Raw genomic sequence first — 13,299 nt, forward strand, 5'->3', positions numbered from 1 at the left:
CAGCACGAGATGCGGCACTCACGTTCAACGCTGTGAAGTGCGAAAGAGGAGTGTGGGAGATTGCCGTTTTAGGCGATTTAATCTCGGACAATCGCATACAGCCAAGCCCTGATGCTGTGAGCTCAGTACTCGACAAACCATACCCACAAACAAGCTAGGGGCTCAGCGAATGATGGGCGTGGCTAATTAATTCGAAACGTTTTTGCCAGGGCTGGCTGATAAAACACACCTCAGGCGGCAGCTGATAAAGAACGATGCGTCGTTCGAATGGAGCGACAAACATGGAAGGAAATGAGAAGATCCGGGTCATTGCCAAAGCAGGCAGCCTGTGTTAGCCATTTTTGATCCGAGATAAGAGGTTAAGACCGATCCGGACGCTTCCCGAAGCGGCGTAGGGTCGGCTCTCATGCAGTGGTACGGGGAACTATGGAAACTGGTTGGCTGTGTCTGGAAAATGCTGCGGATGCCGAGAAAAAGTACTCGGAAATAAAAGCAGCGATGGCGGTAGGAATTGGTGGAAAAAACTGCCATCACTTCGCTTACGGGTGCAAGAATACACTGGAAACCACTTCCCCTCATTCAAAGCAATATCTTATAAACCGATTGGCGAAATGCCACCACTGCTGCCGTGTTTCTTCACCGGCTGTTGAAATACGATTTCGAACTCTAGGTTATCACAGCGAAACAGCTCGCGCTCGCAGACATGCTGTCACAGGCTCTAGTCTCCAGACATGGAAGTCTATGGCGTAAGAATCGTTGTATCTCTTGTCAGCAAAGCGAACCTACGGGGGTTGACACAGAAAACGAGCACTAATAGTTATATCAAGTTTATATAAACATCATAGCCCTAAGGAACAACCGGTCCATACAAAAATTTCCCTGCATTTCCCCGAGGGGAAGAATGTGAAAGTGCGAATGCACGAGTTGAATTTGCGCGGTTCGGTAATGTTCGCGAAAGAGAGATCACACACACACACACAACTACAAAGAAAGAAAGATGCATTTATTCACAGACACCTATTTGTGTTGTCGTTGTACTTGATTGCTAGAGCGGATCTCAGCTTTGAAATTTCGTGTCAGTACTCCTTCAAGCAGGTGCATTAGCCCTTCTCACGCCCGATTCCTGGCCAATCCCCCACGTGGGTATGTGCCATGCACAGACACCTATTTGTGTTGTCGTTGTACTTGATTGCTAGAGCGGATCTCAGCTTTGAAATTTCGTGTCAGTACTCCTTTAGGCGGGTGCATTAGCCTTTCTCACGCCCGATTCCTGGCCAATCCCCCACGTGGGTATGTGCATTGTCAGCGGCCAGGCAGCGCTCGCCCATCTCCCCCCGGTGCCAAGGAAGACGAGGAGATTCCTGGCCAATCCGCCACGTGGGTATGTGCCATCTCCCCCCGTTGCCAAGGAAGACGAGGAGCGCGCGCACCCGCAGCTTTTGCTATGTGGACGGACGGCGGTCACCGGAATTCAGGGTCGCTTATAAAGTGCATTCGCACTTAAAATGACCTCCGAAGCCCTTTCCAGATGAACTGACGACGATAAACGGAGTGGTGTTCAAAGGTTGCAAGGTGGTCATATCTACAGCTATGCCGCCGGAGACACTGTGGAGAATACATGACGGACTCCTGGGGCTTAACGAGTGCACATTACAAGTTGGACTGGTCGGCTTTTGCCCAGGAATGAACGCAGACATTGACGTTCTCGTCAAAAAGAGGGCAATTGGCCAAAACAATGCCTATCCACAACCATGTCCGCCCTCTTCCCGAGCACGCATAGTAGAGACTAGGTACAGACATGTTTGAATATGCAGGCGCCTCGTACCTTTGCGCATACGACGCGTTGTCGAAGTTCCTGTAGGTAGACTTGCTGCGCGACCCATACTCTTCCACTGTGGTTTCGAAATTAAGCTCGATGTTCACGAGGCATGGAATTCCCACCGGAGTATGTACACATGAAAGGTCCCGATTCCGCAGCCGAAAATTTGCGAACTTAGGAAAAAAGTGATCACTTTAAGCACATCATTTTGAGTCCTAGGTTTTCTCGCCAGAACGGGGTGCAGAAAAAGTTCTACAATTTGTTTAAAGGAGTCTTTAAAAGGTAGGAAGGAAAGATGGAGTTTGGGCTATGGTTTGCCCAATTAGAGAGCTAGCCCTACGGAAGATGGCCAGTCACCAGCAGAGCTGCTCCCAACTACGACCCCGGACTCCAATACCAGACTTAAACGAAACAGCACGCCAGGTTGTCCACAACAGTCAGCAGATTTGCCCGTGAAAAAACAACTTCCGCCTTGGCAGGAAGGATGGTCATTCGTGTACAATGGGACACCTGGGAAATGAAGGCCAAGGTAGTCAACAGGAGGCGCCCCAGATCGTACGTGGTTGCCCCAGAAAAGGGGAACGTTGTACGACGTACCACCAACATCTGCTGAATCCGGAGTATTCTTCAACAGCACTGAAGACAGCTCATCAGACTGAGAATCGGAGGGTGAGGCAGAAGTCCTAGGTCAACTGCGTGCAAGCAGAACGACTACATACATCGAATGGTTGTTGAGGTCGACCCGTAACAAAAGATCCCCGGAGCGGTTCCCCTACGGCAACAACTTTGTTTAAAGCGCATGTCGCGGATTATCGACCTGACTGTTGCGGTGCCATGTATACAAGGTACTGGTCTCAAAGAAGCTGAAACTGCCCGTCTGGTTCAAGCTTTCCTCATCTGTCGCCTTACATACGGAGCTTCTTACCTGTCCCTCAAATCAGCAGAGCACAAGAAATTTGACATTTTAATTATGCAAGCATACAAAACTGCACTCGGCCTCCCCACTAACACCTCTACTGACTTGTTTGTACGCTTGGGAATACATAATACTTGGACAGAGCTGTGCGAAGCGCAACGAACTTCGCAATTTCAACGCCTTTAGCTTACACCCACTGGCTCTAGTTCCTTAGCTCGCCTGGGCTATCCGACTGCGACTCAGCCTCACCGTGTGGCACGTCTTCCCCCCCTACTACGCGCTCCCATTAAAGGCGCCCCGCTACCCCGGAACATGCACCCAGGCATCCGCGATGGTCGTCGCACCGCGCGAACCAACTGCATCCGCACCCACTACCACCATCTGCCGGGCACGCTTTACGTCGAAGCATCCCCATACCCAAACCGCTCGACATACGCCGTCGCGACTGTAGATAGTCAAAAACGTACCGTCGCCAATGCCTCCACGCGATCCTCAACAAAAAGTCAAACGGAAGAGACAGCCATTGCGCTGTCCCTTACCTCCACTCGTTGCAACTACGTGACAGTAATCACGGACTCGCAGAAAGCCTGCCGACACCTTCAAAAAGGTCTACTCTCTTGCAGTGCCCTACGTATCATCGAACACTCCACTTAGCTCCCCGAGGAGTGCCACACCGGGCCATTGCCCCCGACCTTCCTCCTACCACCCTGGATGCCCACCCCCTACTCGCCTACAATGACATACTCACACACTACAATCTCTCTCGTCGCACCTTCCCTCCACCTCACCCGTCTCTAACAAAAGCCGATGAAATTACTCTCCGTCAACTTCAAACCCGGACCTTCCCTCACAATACACTTTGGCATTTGATTTTCCTCACCTCTCACTCATCACAGTGCAAGTTTTGCCCGAAAAGGGTACACTTTATCACATCGTATGGTAATGCTCCCACACACCCGACCGCCCTACGAATCCCCAACCTTCCCCTTCACAGTGGGCGGCGAAGCTGTCCAGCTCTGAACCTGGCTCCCAGCTTAACCTGGTGAGACGAGCCCGGACTGCCAGCCAGAGCCAGGGACTCTTGGACTGAGGAGTCTCCCCACAGGTCTCCCTCCACAAATAGAGTCGGATTGGGTCTCAATAAAAGTTTATTGAGACCCAATCCAGCAAAGTAAGCAAGATTTATGCTGACCTATCACGACACTTTTGCTGACACTTATGCTGACCTATCACAATGCTGACCTATCACGACACACGCGATGTCTGAAATTATCATCGGGCACACCCAGGAAAAATCTCGTCGGTTTACACTTTCTCTTCTTATATTTAAATATTGCTTCGGGATAAACCAACTTGTTCTTTCTCTTCTCGAAACTGGACCGCCTGTATCTTGCCAGACAGCACCAAAACTCGAAAATTCTTTCAATTCAATCTTCAAAAATTCGGGCTGCTGAAAAAGTAACGTGTTGTTGACACAATACAAATTAGAAAATGGAAATTACACTTCTAGGAATTTGATGTAGCTCCCTTTCCCGGTTGAAATTAATGCCATTCTTCATCCTAATAAACAAACTAGTACCTCAAAAAACGAACAATCCAATAAACACGCCTAAACCTATACTGCTGGAACTTCATACTAAGGAACGAATTAATTTTATGTACACGATTAGCAAAATGGCTCTGTTCTGTGCTAGTTGGTACATCTTAGATGTGACTCTGCTTGTATAAAGCGAACACAAAACGAAGAGGGAGATACAGGACACACTGCTCACTATCAACGGTAATTTTACTGAAGGAAACACAGATATATACATACAAAAAACGCAAAAAATCTAGAAACGTTTGTTCACGTCAGTCAGTGTAAATTATTAGCAAAGATTACTGCGGAGACACTCTTTTTCAGTACGTGACAGGGCCACAGACGGCACACTGACGCAGCTATCTCCAGCTTCGTCTATCGCCAATGCATCGACTATCTCTCGTCCGATTCTACTTCTCTTTCTTCCGATAACTGCGATTGTGTGCACGTAGGCTTCACAGTGGCAGTCTTGAGCGTGTGTAGCAAGGTGGCCGGAAGGGTTTGCTTAGAGCGAAGCAGCATGTTCTTGGGCCCTGTCGTTCAGGCATCGGATGGTTTGTCCGATGTAGACGGACCGGCACCTCAAGGGAATTTTGTAGACCCCATTTTAAACGCGGAGCGTTTCTTAGTCGCACGATGTCCCTCGACCGTCGGCGGCGGCGTCCACACGCTCACCGCGCATGCGCGTCGCGGCGAGGCGCAGGTGCGCGTCTCTCCCCCGTACCCTCCTCGCTCTCAACAACAGGTGCAGCGTTGTTGTCCGTCCGCAGCCCTCCCCCTACACTATAAAAAATAGTAGTTATCGGCGCCTGGTTTCGATCCCACGACCCTGTGGGCGGTACGCGAGGTACATGGTGCTCTTCCCACTGCGCCACAAAACCGACACAGAATCAAAGGCTACGAACGCGCCTTATATCCTCTACTCATTCAAACTACGTCAAGAAGCTGCTGATACAAGACAGCAGTTGCATCGATCTCGTCTTCACCAGTTGCTGCAACGCACGACCACTGCTTAAAGACCCCTTAACAGTACACTATCGCGACCACAAAGCCGTCGTTCTCAGCGTTCAATACAACGACAACAGCAACAAATAAATAAAGAACGACTTACAACAACCTACTCCTTGCCTTACTTCTTGCGTGACAAAAAAAAGAAACATTGGGCTCATCTCTCAAGGAAGGGGGACTCGAGTCGCAAAATCACGAAAGTAATAATTATTATATGAAAAAAAAAATAATAATTAATAGTAATAAGCAATAATAGTTAACACATTCACTACCACCCCACCACCACCCCCCAAACACTAACGTTAACGCAATACACCCACCCCCTACGCGACGCATTTACTCGAGTCCCCCCACGGGGGGAGATCGGCCCAATTTTTTCGCTGCAATCTGCGCATATTGTCCGGTGTTTTTGACACAAACTGGCAACGACACGCACCTGTTCCCGTGATGGAACATGCCGTAGGCCTTTTGGGGGTGGAGAATACGGCCTTGACACCATGTTTCTTTCCCACTTTTTTGATAGCATGGGAAAATCTATGTACGTATGGCAGAACTGCCAACCGTCTTCTGTCCACTTCAGTGGGTTGAGGAGGCCGTCTCTTCTCTTTACCCTTTATACTTTGCACGAGCGCTTCGCAGACAGGTTTCAGCAAGCTTTTTTTGTATCAGGCGTTCTGTAGGCGACTGGCCTGTCTTTCAAAACTCGTAGCTATCTGGTACGGACAGGACTTCTTGAGTGCCGATAGCAAGGCAGTAGTGGCCACTGCTGTCTTGACAGTATGGGAGTGGCCAGACGTGTAGGGAAGAAAGGCCTTGGACGAATGGGGCTCGTACCTCCAACAGGCGTGGTGTTGCCGGAAGTGAATGATGCCCAGGAACCCGATTGACGCGTTTTCAGGGTGCTCGTGTGTGAAGGAGAGGTCCGGGCAGCATTCCTTGAAGATTTTGAGGAAAGCGTTCAGGCAAAGGTTTGGAGGAGCACCTGTGGTTGTGTTACACAAGACAAGGAAGTCCCCTACGTAGCGAAAAACGGAAACGATGGTGTCTTCTTCGAGACTGGACTCGATTGCTCTTCCGCATGATGCCAGGGAGATTTCGGATAGGTACGGGGCTACAGGGACCCTATGCATATGCCGTCCTTTTGTACATAGTGCGCATCTTCGTGCTGAACAATAGCGGACAACAGGTAGGCTTCTACGACCTCAAGTCTTATAGGAAAACATATATAAAAGTGCTATATGAAACAGCGCTGACCTGCTATATAGAACAATACATATAACGCTCAATATGCTATTAATAATACGTTGCAGCTACAGCTGCCTTGTAAACTTAGCTTGACACAGTGTTTGCAGAAAAAGATTTTATTCCTTGATCATGGTTTTAGCTAAGATATATTGCGAATGTAGCGTTGACGCGGCTACACAATTGCGGATCTAAAGCTAGACTTTTTTCTTCAAAATTCCGTAGCATGGCTATATATTTCAGTAAATACTTTTTTATTGCTGGATAGCACTCCACAATATTCTTCTTTCATAAACCAGCTAGATTGCCATCGAATACAGCACAATACATCATTCCTTCACAAATCCGGCACACTGCAAACCTGCCACTAAACTATTATATACTAATTTTCGAGCTCAGCTTCTTTTATTTTTTTATTTCCAATCATATTTCTTTTTCCAGGTTATGTTTTTTTTTCTGACCTTTTGGACTGGTCGGTTCTACTCTATAGGCCTTGTAAAACCTTTTGTATTTCACGGGGCAGTGAAAAAAAAAACTTCTCATGTATAAGTGCATGCAAAAATATGTGCGTCATTCAATCATTGCGGGCGCTGCTATCAGAAATATTGCTTCTAATAGCCTTAAAATATGCGCGGAACTTCCCCCAACTTTGGCCACTAGTCATTTGTTTTTGTGCAAAAAAAAACGACCCAAAATGGACACAGGACACGGGAAGAGAGTACACGAACACGCCAGTATTTTTTGTGCGAAAAAGAACTCGTGAAAGGGATGCAAGAACCCAGAAGGTAGAACAGGAACACGGTGCTCCAGCAGCGCGTTTGTATCCTATCTTCCCGCGTCCTGTTTCCTTTTCACTGTTTCTTTTTATGCACGATATAAAAGAGCTTGTCCAGCATTTCGATCTGCTGAAGTAGTATTTTCTTTTGTGCAGTACGGGGTCAATTGCTTCTTTAAAGAATACGGTGGATGAATGGGAGCGTGGGTGACGTACGTTTAGTTCATCCCCCTAATCTTTCACAACGAGAATGGTAAGTGCTTAACATGGCAGTATTCGTCGATTCGTTCTGTTTCATTCAAGCATTCGAGTTTCGGCTCCAATGTGAAGACTTAAAAAGTTGTTTTTGTACTCCAGAATCCCACACTCTGTTATACTCGGATTTACTGTATCAATGAGAATGATGTTTTTGTAGCGTTCAAAGCCATCATTAAAAACTAATGGGTGTGCACTTTGAAGACAGATACCTATGTAAAGAATGCGAAGAAGGAGGGTTGGTGGTTCGTAACCTCCAAACCTTTTCAGATCAGAGAAAGTTCAAGTTAAACAGTTTTTACTTACGAAATTCCTATTATTTGGAATTTTTTAGAGCAGTCGCTCCCATATTGTTGGACACAAAGGCATTCAAGGGGTCTGCGAAGCCGACTCCGCAGAGTCAACACCCCACTCTTCACAATTTTGGCGCCACAGCGCCTTGTCGACTCTACCCTGTCAAGCATAAAGTTGTGCAAAAAGTTGCCATTGCAAATTATGTCCAGTTCATAGGTTTCTTTGTACAGCTCAGCCTTTTATGCAGTGCAGAAAATGACAGAGAGCACGACAGAGCATAGGCAACTATTGCCACCTTCTTTATTAAACAACCTAAATTATGTACTGCTGCCAATTATTATCACGTTACTCTGCAGCTAAAGTCGCTTTTGTTCTTTTCCCTGACTTGAGCAGAATACCTCCTATTACTATTGAAATGCTTCCAAGAAATTTAATTTTACATCCGGCTGAACAGGACAATAACCAATACAGTTTGAGCATAAAAAACGCAATGAGCGCTGTTGCATGCACAGTTGAAAATGTCTGAATGAAACCGCCATTGGATACAACTACACGTATAGTACATGAGGAGTGAGGAGGCTAGTGTACACACACTTCATAGTTCATATTTCATAGTCTAATAAAAACCTATTTAGGAAGCAGCTTGTTTGGCACGAGTACATATGATTGCAAGAAAGCAGGAGCGGGTAAGTAACTGCAACGTAACATGAGGTAATGCCAGCAGCATGCTTGATCAACCACCAGCTCTGCACAATCGTGTGAGTATATGATGAAGCCCTGCGCACGGATGTGCAACGCCACTCAGCCCAAAATATTCCCATTTACGCTGCAGCCGTATGAACGGGGTGTGCATATGAGATAGTTGCAACATTGTTTTGTTCACCCAATCAATAGCGCCGTGTGGAACGTTTCGATAATTTGCGGTTTTTATAGCTTTTTCAATATAATCCCCAAAATGTTGCTAGTATGTGATTTGAACATGTTGTCAAAGCAGGTTTCAACACGTAAGTAAATATAATGAGTACAATCCTTAGTGTGCCCTCACGTTTTGACGGGCATGTGTAAAAAAGCAGTGACAAGTGTCAATGTAAGGCCGCTTGGTTAATAGTGAGTACTCGAAAACTTGCAGTTTTTGTATTTTTACCACACATATCGGCTAACAATGCATCACGGCATTGCAATGTTAATGCTGCTCTTGCTGCCGCACAAAAATTCACATGTGAATGTGTGGGGGTTACCAGAACGTAAAGGACAGTGTGAAGAGAGGTGACTGAATAAACATCTTGATAATTCTGGCCCCATTCAGCACGGGAGCTCTTTTCCTGTTTCGGCATCTTTTAACTATGTTTCACAGGCTCCAAAGTGAACACCAAAATGAACATAAAAGCAGTTGACTCACCAGTTGTCCAGAACCAGTAGCCCAGTTGCGAGTCGGGTCTGAATTTGTATGTCTTCTTCGCCCCCGTCTATTTTTTGTCGTGGGCAGGTGAATGCACCTGCCTTGTTACATACAACGTTCTGTAGAACATTTGCCACAAACTGAAGTTCACCGAAGGTCTTTATTCTGAAACTGAAAAAAGTGCATTGCCTAAACAGAGAATTATTTTCGTCTCGGTTTTTTCAAAGGCACCCAGTAGAGTAAACTGTGGTTTAAGCTTGTCCGAACGCGATTGCCAGTGCTGTTTAGTGATGCTGATGACAGCGTGGAGCAGAAACTTTGTCGTTTGTTTTAGTTTTGCTTCTGCTTTGTTTTTGCCTGACTTCATGAACTTCTTGAAACTCCGGCAGCCAATTTTTGTTTTATTTTCGTTGTGTGGTTCCACCCTGGATAGTCGTTCTTGGTTATGCTCTGCTCTTCAATAGCCTCTCTTGGAAGCCAATATTTAGTCAGTGGCTTCCTTATACATGCTCTTCATTCTCACTATCAAAAGCCATATAACCTGGCTAGTGATGTGTAGCACAAACGAAAACAACTAAGGACAGAAAAAGTTTCATTTCAATTCTTGAAACGCCAAGTTACTAGCCAAAAAAGCTACGAAATGAGCAGCAATGACTTCGGTTTACTTAAGAGGGCTGTATGGACCACCCAAAGGGCTTTGACGTCTGTAAACACAACTATGCGGTTGTCATTCCCATTATTTTCCTTTGCAGTTGTAACTATCTGGTACACATGTGAAGCCGAGCAGTATGCTTTAGGCAATACAGAAAATGTTTAAAAGCCCACTGTTTTACACGGGGCAAATGCTCACTCACTCCGTAAAAGCAAAAATTAATATTTTGTAGTTAGCTACAAACTATCTTTCTCCAGCTTGAACCTCTATTCTCTCCTAATTATGATCAGCCTTTTTTGAAAATCACTTAGAAACACATAACAAAAGCAACGAGAACGCAGGGTTATGCCAACAACCCCTAAAAGTTCTTTTTATATTTTGAATTCATTCATAACTTAGATAATCTGTAAATCCCCTGCTCAATATTTTAACACACAAAAACATCCAGAACACTGTACACAATTAAAACCACTGCTTTGAATGATGTGCACGCCACTGGGGGCATAATAATTGGACAATTTAATCTAAGAGGCCACCCATTTTTAGCGCAAAGTTTATGTGGTGTTCAAAACAATTTTGTTCCTGCTGTTTGTGCTACAGTGGTTTTTTTCTGTTCTAAAAGCCACTAATGTCATGATTGACATTCCACAATAGTCACCCCGAAGACAAAGTGTATATAATGAGCAACATTTTTCCATTTATCTACACTGGTTGCGTGGTTTATCAGCGGAGCAATGCTTAATATTTGGGTAAGGTGGCCTTGGCGTGATATATAAAAAAACAAAAATGCATAAATAGCGATGTCATCGTCATCATCATGAGCCTGCCGGACGAAGGCGTCATTTATTGTTCCTGTCATGCACTACTCGAGTTCACAGTTTACCTCCGAAGTTGCGTATTTTATCCCTAAAAACTTACACAGCTTCTTTAAATATGTTCGTTTCGTTTCGGTGAAAGCCCATAAACACGCATGTAAAAACAGTGCTGAAAAGAGGACAGACAATAGCGGCACAGAAAAAGACCCTGCCTCGTGCTGTCGTAAAGGGTGCCAAGTACAACAAAAACAAAACAACCGGAAAAACACCGTCTCTGTGAGGGAGAAATGAGCCAAAGCAGGACAAAGCAAACAATAGAGTCAACTATTTATTTTCACGGTGTCACAAGAAGCTGAAACAAACCAAAATATTGCCGGGTGGGCCTCGGCGCCTTCACGACATAGCCGGAGGTGTACACGCCATAGCCGCTATTCTCCGAGGTGTACAAACGGACCAGCGAAAACGACGGTGAAGAAGTCTGCGGGCTTGTGCTTTGCTCGCCATATTGGACATTTTTTATTCTCGCTAGTGCTGACCTTACCATTTAGGCGTGGGCCAGTACAGGTGGTGTCTTCAAGCGATGACGGAGTTATTCGAAAGCCACTTCCTGTGCATCGCCCCAAATGAAATCCACGTGATCACGAGGGAGGAGAGTAAGCGGGGCCGCAATGTGCCTCAAGATACCCCTGAGGTTACCCCTGATACCCTGATAGCTTGAGGATACCCTTCAGATACCCCTGTCCATGAATTGTATGCCGCGCTGAAGACGCGCGTGCTCTGGCCGGGCTTCGGATTTAGCAGAACAAGCTGTGCAACGCCCCTCGCTATGACCTACTGCGGCGAAACGACACCTTTGCTCATTGGATCGGGTCTGGATGTCGACCCCAGTCAGACGTCGGGAGCTATCCGTAAAGCTTATGCGCCGATACTTCGGCCCGTACAGAGCACTACGCAAAGTGAATGATGTCACGTACGAAGACACCCCAACTACCACTGGCGTTACCAAAAGTTCTCGAACTCTGCCCGAGGTAATGCAAGTTGTGGGACTGCAGCCATACCCCTCGCGATGACAAGGCGAATTGTGCACTTCACATAAGCATCGAGTCTCTGTCTTTCTCGGGAGGGATGATAATATCGCGTGTCCTTCGGCAACTCAACGACATAGCCGGTAATCTTCTTATGGGCATTTCCATTGACTGCGGCGCGATCTACAAAAGAGCCACCGAAGACTACGGCGAGAGAGTGTACATTCCTGTGCTTTCGTCGCCATATTGGACACTTCCTCTTCTCGCTTCTGCTGAATGTACCATTTAAGTGTATCGCCTAATAAAGTCCCCCGTACTCTGGGTACCAAACTGGCGTGTCTATTTGGAAGGACGCAGTAATATGCTGTCGACAGCAAAAAATTGTGGGATGTGCAGCGAGTCGCAGAGGGCTGAAAACCTCGTTGCTGCGCCTCTGGACGCGAAGGCACCCTTAGTCGGGGCTCAAGAAACTTCCGCGCCAGGCGCGCTTACTGAAAACCTGTATTTACTTAGTTATTAAGGATCTGTGGTCATTAGCTTCCCCGTAACGTTCTTTCGTTAGTCGTGGAAGCCGCTGTGGTGCGGCGTGACCATCGCCACGAATCCGCGTTCACTGGTGCAACCACATTTGAAGCTCGCGGACGCCTTTTGCGCGGGGATCACCTTTTTCCTATTACTAGCTATTCACTCAATGGTGTGATGCTTGATCATTAAAATATTTACAGCGGAGCGGTTATAGTCTCATATCACAAGACATCTGCGTGCATCGACAACCTTCTGCGGAGGTTTTGTAGGTAAAGTAAACGACGTGAGCGTTGGTCTTTAGCTTTCCGTTCTCGTTATGAACAGTCGAGATTAAGGCGCTTCGATGCACTCGGTTTGACAACATGGCGGCAATACCGGAGCGCACAGTTCTCTCCCATGCCAGACAACACCCTAAATCCCGATCCCGAGACGTTGATTTAGGTGTCGGTGGTTTGGGCATGGTAGCAGCAGTTGTCAAGTAAAAAAACTTGCTCGAAATGATCACAACGTGATTACCAGACAGACGATTGCAACACCACACAGTTCAGCTTTTGTAGTTGTAATAGACCTCTCCCCGCTTACTCCCATTCTAATCACAGGAAGCTGATATACTTCTGCCACCACCCTACCCCCAATCGGCTGATGTACGTGGAGAGTGACTAGTGTGCTTAGAGCACCAGAGCTAATAGATATCAATAATGTACCCTCTACAGCTGGCACCCTTGACTAACTATTGAATTAATTTTAGTATCACGGCAAAGTCTCCCAGCCATCTCTTTCTTAACCCCCCTATACGACCATGCTGCTCCCATTTCGAATGAGTGCATAGGCGGAAGAACTTGGGGTAACTTGGGGTCTCATTGAAGGACTTATACAGGACTGCTGTCACCGGCCCTGTTGCTTCTGGGAATATGTGTCCAGTGTCTTGTCATGTGTCCTTTAGGCAATTTTACAGAAAACGCACTAAGAGAACGTATTTTACAGAATTTTATACA

This window comes from Haemaphysalis longicornis, unplaced genomic scaffold (assembly GCF_048455015.1).
Source record: "Haemaphysalis longicornis isolate Haplotype H1 unplaced genomic scaffold, Haemaphysalis longicornis Haplotype H1 scaffold_14, whole genome shotgun sequence".
Classification (NCBI taxonomy): Eukaryota; Metazoa; Arthropoda; class Arachnida; order Ixodida; family Ixodidae; genus Haemaphysalis; species Haemaphysalis longicornis.